Below are 11354 nucleotides of genomic sequence, written 5' to 3'. Positions count from 1 at the left end.
TCCCAGTTAAGGTCTGTGCTAGGTGACTGTATGAGGAAAATACATGTAGAAAACAAAATGTAAACCAGGTAACATCCTACCACCTCCATTAATGTCTACTATAAAAAGTTTGGGTTTTTGGGTTTTTTTGTAACTTAAAGATAACCATTAGTAGCACTTTTAAGTGGATGTGTACTTATAAATCACTACAGAAAATAAAAGCAAATAAAACCCTACCACTTACTGAAAATAAACAATAAACATTAATAACAAAAATGGACTATGCAGCATCACATAGGCATTAAACGAGAACTCAGAGCATGTCGTAAGACAGTGTCAGATCAAACACACCAGTTATGACAGGAACTTCAACGGCTGACCACATCTGTCAAAAGACAAAGGCACTCGGATTGTTTTAAAAAATAAAATTGAGCTATACACTGCCTAAAGTAACAGATCTAAAACAAAATGACTTGAGGTTTTTTAAAAAAAGTATAGACAATGATTAATCTGTCAAAAATAAATAACAAAAAATTGAAATGGCAAAATTAATTTTGAACAATCTAGAACCAAGGCAAAAATTATTTAAATTGAATAAGGAAGATTGTTCCATATTAATAAAAGTTGTAATTTAGGGTAAAAATGTAAAATTAAGATGAAAGGCATAAACTTTTATTCAACCAATAACAAAACATCAACATATATAAAGCAACACAATCACCTCTTATTGTAAGGGAATCCAAGAAGTAATTTTTAGCAATATCTAGTTGGTGCCCCAAATAGTATTGAAATTCTATTAGTAAGGAAAATTAGGAGTAAGGCTATTGTGTTAGTAGCTTACAGCCTCACCCACTGCCCTAGCAACTATTATTGGTGGTGGACAGTGAGCAGGTGGAGAAAATCTGCTGGTTTAAGGGTGAAATTGCTGATGAATCGGCTTTTGTGAATGTGACTTAAATGTAGCTATATGGAAAGCAAGAAAATACAATTTCTACCTTTGTAAAAGGAAAACTGGTAAGATAATGAAATATGTTCAGTAAATTTTGTTTGACCATAACTAGTCAAATATTTCCTGTGACCTGAAGTATCATTCATTCAGGAAAGAAAAATCAGGCACATAGTAGGCACCCAATGAATCATATTAAAATAAATTACATTGACCCATCTTTTTTTAATGGAAGTCCACTATGTGGTTTCCTTATTAATTCAGGATAATGTTATACTAGCGTGAATGATTAATGTCATTTGATGTCATTTGCCATCATGCAAACTAGAATTATTTCTTTATAGTTCAGTTCCTCATTTTAAAACATGACAGCAGCACTTGATAAGTACCTATTTTAATAAAACAATTCATGCTTAACCAATAAAATAGATGCAAATAAAAAATACACAGCAAAAAAAAGAAAACAAAAAGACAAGAAAAGAAAAATACATTTATAAAAACACAACAATGGTGAGAAAACTTAGCACAATATTATTTGTGTTTGAATGATAAAATATATGAAAATCAAATAAGGACGTAGAAATTTTGAATAATATAATTAAAATGATTCAATGAATTAATACTAAATTTTATAAGGGTTATATAATCCTTTCATAGACCTATAAAATAATTATCTTAAAACTGATGATCTATCAAACCAAAAATGGGTCTCAATCCGTATCAAAAGTTGTAAATGTATAAGCTGTATTATTTGATGTCAAGATAGTAGAACTATAAAATATAAAAATGAAAAAAAAGTGGGGGGAAAAGTGTAAGGAACCATTTTATTTCATAAAAAATGAAAAGTAGAATTACACTCTTTGGAAGATACTGAAAATGAGACTATCACATTTAAAAATATACATGATACAGACTTGTGATCCTGACGATGACAGAGCTGCTGGTATGGCAGTAAGCAGCGAGGCAGCTGAATGAAGTAGGCGCCGTGACTCTTCTCGGGGGTTGGGTAGCAGCCCACACAAGACACAATTGCTGGAGGAGAGAAGTGCAGAGTTTAGCACCATCCTGGGTTTCTTCTTGAGGCATTTTCCAAGTGGAAGTGGAGACAGTGCAGAGCCAGGTCTGGTTGGAGGAAGCGAACAGTGATTGGGCCACTAAAGTATCTGGGATTGTGGGTCGAGGCTCCTGAGAGAAGGCAGCTGTTGAGGAGCCCCAGAAGTCATAGGGGCTTCCATCCTTGGCAGAATCTTAAACTGGGAAGGCATTGAGCCAGACTCAGGGGGCCTACCAGAGGGCAGCTGCTGGTGGCCAAGGGATAACAGGGATTTCTGAGGATACACAGGGGCCAGGAAACATCGGAGTTTTGACCCAGCGGAAGAGAGACTTCTTGGTCAACACTCTAGACTTTCCACTGAGACTAGAAAACGTCACTGAACCTAAAGATGGGTCAAATTATCGATACTTATGTACAGAGGAAAAATTTTTTTTTAAAAAACCCGAAAAGTACATCTGAGATCTATGGGACAATTGTGGATGATCTCATATACGTGTAATTGGAGACAAACATATATCCGAAGGGATACTAGCTGAAGACAGTCTAAAATATATGAGATGTACCTAAGCTATATTCACAGGAAAACAGCTTTATTCAGCTGAATGATCTCTAAGTTCAACTGAATTGCAGCAGACATAATACCAAATATGTTTTTCAAATATTCCCCTCCATTCCATATCCTACCTGTGGTCACACTGACAGTTTTATAACTACTTTTGGCCAATAAGCTGCAAGTGGATGAGGTTTCTCTCCAGGAGTGAGGTTGGTAGGAGACTATGTCCCCTTCTGTCTCTCTTCTGCTCTTCCAGTAACCACGGTCGCTAGTCAGATGGCAGAACTACAGGGAGGGCTGGCCAGTTCTCACCGGACTTTCCACGTTCAGGTTCAACCCCTGGAGTTAGTGTGTCCTAGCAGCATGAAGTACTCAATTCTAAAAATTATAAGAATACAGTCAGAAAAAAGCTAGAACAGTAAGAAGAAAATGATAATAAATAACAATAATAATACAAGCATAAATCAATGAGTTAAAAGAAATAAAAATGAACATTTTTCTTTCCAATTCTTAATCAAATAAACAAATCTAATCAAGAATAGTTACAGGACATAAATCAACATTAGTATTCGTTTCTTAGGGCTGCCATGACAAATGATCACAAGCTGAGTGGTTGAAAACAGAAATTTATTCTCTCGGTCATGGTGGCTGGGAGTCCATAGTGAAGGTATTAACAGGGCCATGCTCTCTCTGAAGGCTCTAGATCCTTCCTTCAATTTCTGGTGGTTGCTGCCAATCCTTGGCTTTCCTCGGCTTACAGTTGCACAACCCTATTCTCTGCCGTTGTCATCACATGGCCTTCTTTCTATGTGTCTGTGTCTTTGTGCCTTTTCTACTTCTTATAATGACCCCGGTCATATTATATTCATGGTCCTCCGTAATCTGCGGTGATCTTAACTCATGACATCTGCAAAGACCTTATTAACAAGTGAGGTCACATTCACAGGTACCTGGGGCTAGGACTCCACCATCTCTTTCTGTGCAACGGAAGGGAGACAGCAACATGAAGCAGATTTGAAAACTATTAAGAGACTACGTGAATGCTTCTAAAAGGTACTATGAAAAATATGCTTCTTAAATAGTGCACCGGGGTGAGGGGGAGGGAAGGTGGGTAGCAGTAGAGACCCAGAAACCAAGTGAAAAGCTGAGAGGTTAAAAGGCTAAACAGGAATTTGGGCAGTCTCTAGGTACCGGAGAGACTAAAGGTGGCGGTGGGCCTGCTAGGGAGGTGAGGCCGATAAAATGTCCTGGGATTTTAGCTGGGACCATCCCTACCATACTCGCCAAGAGCTACTCCCTAGAAGGACAAACAGAAAGTCGTGCCTCCCAAAACCTAAAATCATGGCAATGGCTGCTGTGTTAAGGTGATTCGCCCCTATTCTATCAGCCTGCCAAAAGAATATTAAATCCACTCTGGAGGAAGATAAAATCTTCCAGAGCCCCATATTATTTTTCATGGATAATGTCTGGCATTCAAATTAAGAGGCATGCCAGGAAACTGGACCAAATGACTACAAGGCAAGAGGAACAAAAACATGGAAGGGAAACAGACCATAGATGATCACAATATTGAAGTTATCAGACATGGATTTTAAAATACCTACAATGAATGCGTTCAAGAAGTAGATGAAGAGATGGGTGATTTCCTCAGTGCACTAAAATATACAGAAAATTGGAAGTGGAGAACCACAAATAAGGCAATACTAAAAGTAAGAATTAAGTAGATGAGTGTAACAGCAGACAAACCAGCAAAGAGGATTAAGCAGCTGGAAGGTAGTCAGTAGAAAATATCTAGATTGCAAAAATAAAGAGTGGAAAATTAAAAAGGGCAAGACTCAAATGGCACATAATAAAAATGCCTCCTTTGTACAATAAGGATCTAAGACATGAAGAGAGAATGGAGCAAAAGAAATATGTGCAAAAAAACTGTCCGGGGAGAATCTGAAACTAATGAAAAATATAAAGCCACAGATTTAAGAATCGCCATAAACCTGAACAGGGTAAATACAAAGAAAAGCACTCCTAGGCATCTCATAATAGCAGAGAAAATCCTAAAAGCTTCCAGAGATAAAAGACACACAGCCTTCTGGAAGCAGCAGTAAGATTGACACCTAAATGTTCAGTGGAAACAATGGAAGCCACCAAATGAGAGAATGACATTTTTACAGTGTAGAAAGAAGACACCTGTCAACTTAGAATTCTATAGCTTGCAAAAATATCTTCCAGAGGGGCGCCTGGGTGGCACAGTCGTTAAGTGTCTGCCTTCGGCTCAGGGCATGATCGCAGCGTTCTGGGATCGAGCCCCACATCAGGGTCCTCTGCTGGGAGCCTGCTTCTTCCTCTCCCACTCCCCCTGCTTGTGTTCCCTCTCTCGCTGGCTGTCTCTATCTCTGTCAAATAAATAAAATCTTTAAAAAATATATATCTTCCAGAAATGAAGTAAAATAAAGATTTTTGACCAACAAAACTAAGGGAATTCATTCCAGCAGGACTCTACCTTCCTACCTATATCATATATATATGATAGAAAGATGATAGATAAATAGATAGATAGATGAAAGATAGATAGTAAAGGGAGTTTATCAGGCAGAAGAGAAATAATCTCAGATGGAAGCAATTAAAAGTAGGAAGAAATGGATAGAACTAAAATGGGAGACATGTGGTTAAATTAAATGAATATTCCTTTTTAGTAACAATAGTAATGTCTAATGAGGATTCCAATAAATGTAGAATTAAAGGAATTGGTAACAATAGCAAAATGAGGGGGAAGGTATAAATAGACAAGAGTGTTGCAAGTCCTTGTGTTATCTAAGAAGTAGTGAACGTGCTAATTGTAGGTAGATTCTATTAGGTCAAGAACGCATTATACGTAATCACTGAGAAGAAAAAATAATACATTGCAATACAGCTAATAGATATAAAAATGGATTAAAAAAACTAGACTGATACAAAAGAAGGCAAAAAAAGAGAACAAGAATAAAATAGGATAAACAGAAAACTAATGGTGAAATGGTATATTTAAATCCAAATATGTCAGTAATTGCATTAAGTGTAGATAGACTAAATTATCCAAACAGAAGAACAAAATACGGATATATCTTACATATATATATCATCAGTATCTACATAAATATAAATATATAGAGAGAATACATCTTATCTTATAAGAATATACCTTACACATAAGAACACAAAAATGTTGAAAAGGATAGGAAAAAACACATATAAACTCTAATACATATATTTTTTTAAAAGGCTGGCATTGCTTTACTAAGATCAGACAACACACATTTTAAGGCAAGAAATATTACCAAAAATGAAGGAGACATTTATGATAATAAAAATTTCAATTCAACAAGATATAAAATAACATAATTCAACAAGAAGATATAATGAGATGCAAGTCTGTGAACAGCTATTAACATAACCATATAATACGCCTGCAAAAAAGAACAAACTCTTCCATATGCGGCAACATGAACGAATCTTGTAGACGTTCATGCTGACGAAAGATCCAGACATAAAGGAATAAATACTGGATAATCTCATTTAGATAAAGTTCAGAAGCAGACAAAGCAACTCTGGTGAGGCGAGCCTGATGGTGAGTTTCTTCGTGGGTCCAGCAGGCACTAACTAGGAAGGGGCTCAAGGGGGCGGCTGGGGTGCTGGCACAGGTCTATAGCCTGATCCCGGTGATGTACGGGTGAGATGGCTTTAAATATTCATGAAGAGATACACTTAGGATTTCTGTACTTTACTAGGTATCCATTACCTTTCTATATTTTAAAATTAAAAAGAAAAGAAAAGAAAAAAATACATATCTTCAAGAGACTCTAATGTGTCCCAGGCTTGAGAGCTGCAGAGCTGTGCTGTACTTGACACTTGGCTGATGTCCTTGCTTCTTCAAACCACCTGCTCTCAGGGAGACGCCGCCTCCCAACTAGACTATAACTGCGCCCGTGGCCACTGAGAGCATTTTGGACACTGAGTACCGAGTACCACGGGGCAGAGCAATGATGATGGAGACTCCTCACCTCAACAGACTTCCAGAATCCTTCTCTGACACATGGAGTTGTAGAGCCTGCACTCCACTCAAAACTCTTCCTTTAGAAAATACTAGAATATACCAAACATACACCCCATTACATCAGTTGCTCTTAAATAACTTCTGCAAAAAGCAAAAACCGAGTGTTGTAAGATCTATACTTATTAAGCCTCTACAACCTTTATCTGGCCCAAAGATCCACAACTAAAAATATCACTTTCTTCTCTCCCATCCATGTTGACTCCTCTTCTCGTTCCTGATCACAGACCCCCACTGTAACCAGTCACATCGCTTTGAGAATGGGCAGACACAGCCTGATTTTGACACCACGTGGTACTAAGTCTCCACTTCTGACCACAGATCTTACACTATAGCATTCATTTGAGGGGCAAAGGATATTGTTTATTATATACAGAAACCTAGGGAAATGCCTCCTTGATTTAATAACCAATGTGCTTATTTGGCAAATGTGGGAAGCACTGCAAACATGAGCATGTTGGACTCGTGCAACGACTGGACAGATCTGGCCCATCTTCAAAGACGTGCTTTCTCACTCCCTCGCAAGCAAAGGATTCCGGCAGAGCTGGGCCGGTTTCGTACATTGATATGATTAATGCACTTAGTGATGCATTTGTTTGCTGAAGGTGCCACTGGGTTCTCTTTCCCTGTGCTTGAGAACAGGGAAGTTTCCTGGAGAAAAACGTGCCTTGTGTTTCCACTCAGGTTTATTTATTTATTTATTTATTTTACATTATGATAAATTGCACTGTGTTTTGGGAAAATGAAATCGTACATGTTAAAATAAAAGAACCGCAGAGTGGAAGAACACAATATCGGAAGCAGCTGGAGCATCTTAAGATAAAAGGGCGAAATAGAAACGACGAAGAGTTTTAAGAATTAATTTCCTCTTCATCATCTAAACAAACAAAAAAATGTATCTGCTAGGATCCACTGGGAGAGATGAATGTTTGATAATGCTCATGTTCAAAGCAGTTTGGCGTGATGGATAGGTATCCAGTCTCCACCACAAAAGAGCATTGTAGCCTGAGTCAATTATTTTGTCTTTCTGCGACTCCGCTTCCAAATTTGCCAAAACAGCATGATAAGCATGGAAATGACCACATGGAGGGCTTCTGTGTGCTAGTCAGTGTTCTAAGCAGTTTCCATATATTACCTCATTTAATTCTGACAGTGAGGTGAATGCCATTATCATGTCGATCTTACAGATGAGGAAACTGAGGCACAGAAGAGCTAACTGACATGCGGATTCAAACCTAGGCTGTGTGCTCAGTGTCTGTGCGCTCTTACATGAGATTCTACTGCTTCTATTTTTAGGCTTGAGCTTGTCACTCCACTTAAAGTGCTCCTCTTGCCTCTTGGGCTCCTAGCTGCCACAGAATAAATTCCCAACTTCACAACATGGAATAGATGACCTTCGGCGATGGAGCTTAATACTACCTCTACAGCATCCCCTTTCCTGACCTCCTGACCTCAGCCCCTCACCCACATGGCCACACGCGGGATTCTCATCCTGTGTTCCCTGAACATCACCTGTGCCCTTCCTGCCTTGGGCTCTGCTCTCGCTCCTTCCTGAGCCTGCAGTCATCCTCTTCCCTGTACCAACCACTTCTGATCTGCTTTATGGACTCCTAGGCTTCCCTCAAGTCCTGGAAAACTGTATTTCCTCTCAGGAATTTTCTTGACTTCCCTGGGCACAGTTCAGTCACCCACTTTCTATATTCCCATACAACTTGATAACATGTACTTCTGCTCCAGGTTTGTCACTCAGCATTACATTATTTTGTGCACGAATCTGTCTCACTTGCCAGATTATGGCTTAGATATTGAGTTTCTTCTCTACTCATCTAAGGACTCAGTGGTACTACCCAGAGCACCGTGTTGAGAAGGATTCTGAGGCCCTATTGGAGCTCCCAAGGAGAATGTTGAATGCAGATTTCCCAAGGGCAGGGACCTTCCCTGACTTTTACACTTTGGTATTTTTAGTGCTTGGCTCAGTCTGAATATACAGTAGACACTCGATTAGTATTTATCTGAATGAGTGATCCATGAACAATGTCTGTGATGGTAAGGGAGGTGAAAGTGGTGACATTCATGACAGATATTTTACAACACTCTAATTGTTTCTGAACACCTCAAGGGCAGAGACCACATCTTTTTTTATCTTAGTATCTTTGGTGTTTTCTTTAGTGCACTGAACACAATGTTGCTTCTGTGCAAGTACATGATTGAGGCAAGTACCTTAAAGCTCAAAGAAGCTATACTAAGGTGAGGCAGGAAAGAAGAAAATCAAAGCCACATGACTCATTCTCTCCCCTGCTCCATAATGAGCCAAACGGAACATGGCAGGAAGTCTTGTTTTCTGTGGCTAAAGACGGGTGCCCCCGCACTGTGAAATAACAGATGCGCTGAGGGTGGGACTAAAGAGGGAGATGGCGCCCACCAGAGGGGGATGGGCAGGTGCGAGCCACACCTCGTGTTATTGCTTTCATTTCTGCTTCTCGGCACTATCTTCAGCTCCCTTGCCCGTTACTCCTGGAAGTTTGCAAACTCCAAGTTTCATCCCCAAAAAGGCCCTCTCTAGGTTCTTTGGACACGAAGAATCATTATTTAATTCTGTTTCGAAACACCTTTCCCAAATTGTCATATGTCAAGGAGAGGAAGTTTGGTTCTAAAAATGATTACTATTTTTTTTTATAAAGAACCAAGTCCGGGTGGGAAGTTTCCCCCATGCCAGCTTGACAACCACATGCCTGTGTCTCCTGTGGGAGGACATACTTACTGTTTATTCACCAGCTGATCTTCGATGCTGTTGCTTGGAAGGCACCAGAAAGAGTAAACAGAAAAGGCAGAAGACCCAAGGGGAGAGGTGACAAAGGGGTTCTGGACTATGAAACAACACCTGAGTGGCACCAAGGGTCCAAGTGCATGTTGCTGTCTCCAAACCGTGCTGGTGATGTCATTGGAAGAACAAACAAGCCTGCATGCTCTAAAAGGGTTCTATTTTCAGACCTGCTCAAATAGCTCTTCTGAGAAGATGTGAACAAGAAAAGTTTTGCTCTTCACAGAAGAAAAAAAAAATGGAGTGTGACTTTTTTGGTTTTAACTGACTTGAATTGGAATGAATTAACTTCAAAATAATTTGGTGACATTTTTTTGAGGTGTTCTGGAAATGTCTGAGGTGTCATAAAACCAATGATAGCTTGAGGAGGGTAAGTGTTTCCTCTTTTCTGACCTCACTCTGGAACTTGGAATGAACTCACTGTGAAATCTAGAGCACAGTATCTAATAGAATTTTCTGCAATAATGGCAAAGCTCTACACTTCCACTATCCAATATGGTAGCCACTGGCCACATGTGCCTGCTGAGCATTTGAAATGTAGCTAGCATGATTTTATTTTACTCTCTTTTTCAAAATGAGTTTACAATCTAGCCAGGGCAATTTTCCCCCATAGCATACACATTTATCTACAACTCCAAGTTTCAGGACCCTCAGGATTTGGGTGTTATGAGCTATACCTGACCAAGAGAAGTCATACAGCCCTACTTACTTTTTAAATTTTCATTTAAATTCCTTTTAGTTAACATATAGTGCATTATTAGTTTCAGGGGTAGAATTTAGTGATTCATCAGTTGCATGTAACACCCGGTGTTCATTACATCCTGTGCCCTCCTTAATGCCCGTCACCCAGTTACCCCATCGCCTCACCCACCTCTCCTCTGGCAACCTCAGTTTGTTTTTAAGAGTTAAGAGTCTCTTATGCTTTGCCTCCCTATTTTCATCTTATTTTATTTTTCCTTCCCTTCCCCTATGTTCCTGTTTTGTTTCTTCAATTCCACATATGAGTGAAATCATATGGTATTTGTCTTTCTCTGACTAACTCATTTCGCTTAGCATGATACACTCTAGTTCCAGCCACATTGTTGCAAATGGCAAGATTTCACTCTTTTTGATAATATTCCAGTGTGTGTGTGTGTGTGTGTGTGTGTGTGTGTGTGTATACCACCTCTTCTTTATCCATTCATCTGTCAATAGACATTTAGGCTCTTTCAGTATTTTGGCCATTGTGGACATTGCTGCTATAAACACTGGAGTGCAGGTGCCCCTTCGAATCACTATTTTAGTATCCTTAGCCCCATCCACTTTTAACTGTTTGCCTGGAATATTCTGAAACCTGGCACCTGCTATCTATCTCTTCAAGACCTAATGTTACACGAAGATTTTTCCTAACCCTTACCACTTCGCTGTTCTGTCTTGCTCAGCCACTTATTTTGCTGTGATCACTGTCCCTCCTCCAGTATGACCCCTCTCTCCCCACTTCCTTACCTTGGAAAGTAGCCCCAGAAAATAATCTTACCCAAGCCCCTCATTTTATAGAAGGGGATCCTGAGACACAGAACATAACTGACTTGCATCAACCCTCATTACGCCCCCTTTATTCAAGGCTCATCTCTAGTGCCCCTCTTCCTGCAAGCCTCTCTCTGATTGTTTTGTACCCGTTGATAATTCCTTCCTGTGCATTCCTCTAGCATACTGCCAAAAACATCTATTTTGGAGCAAAGTCTTGCATCGTTCTATTACTCTTTTCCTAACGAGAATGTAGAAGTCCAGAAAATAGAGACCATTCTTTCAACTGTCTTCCCACACAGAGCTGTGCATCCGAGTATGTGCTCAATGCCACTGGTGAAGAGACGTAAAGGACCTATATTCTAGAAACTATAGATCACTCTTGAAAGGCATTGAGGAAGACATAAAAAG

This window comes from Ailuropoda melanoleuca, chromosome 1 (genome assembly GCF_002007445.2).
Source record: "Ailuropoda melanoleuca isolate Jingjing chromosome 1, ASM200744v2, whole genome shotgun sequence".
NCBI lineage: Eukaryota > Metazoa > Chordata > Mammalia > Carnivora > Ursidae > Ailuropoda > Ailuropoda melanoleuca.
This window is presented reverse-complemented; position numbering follows the sequence as displayed.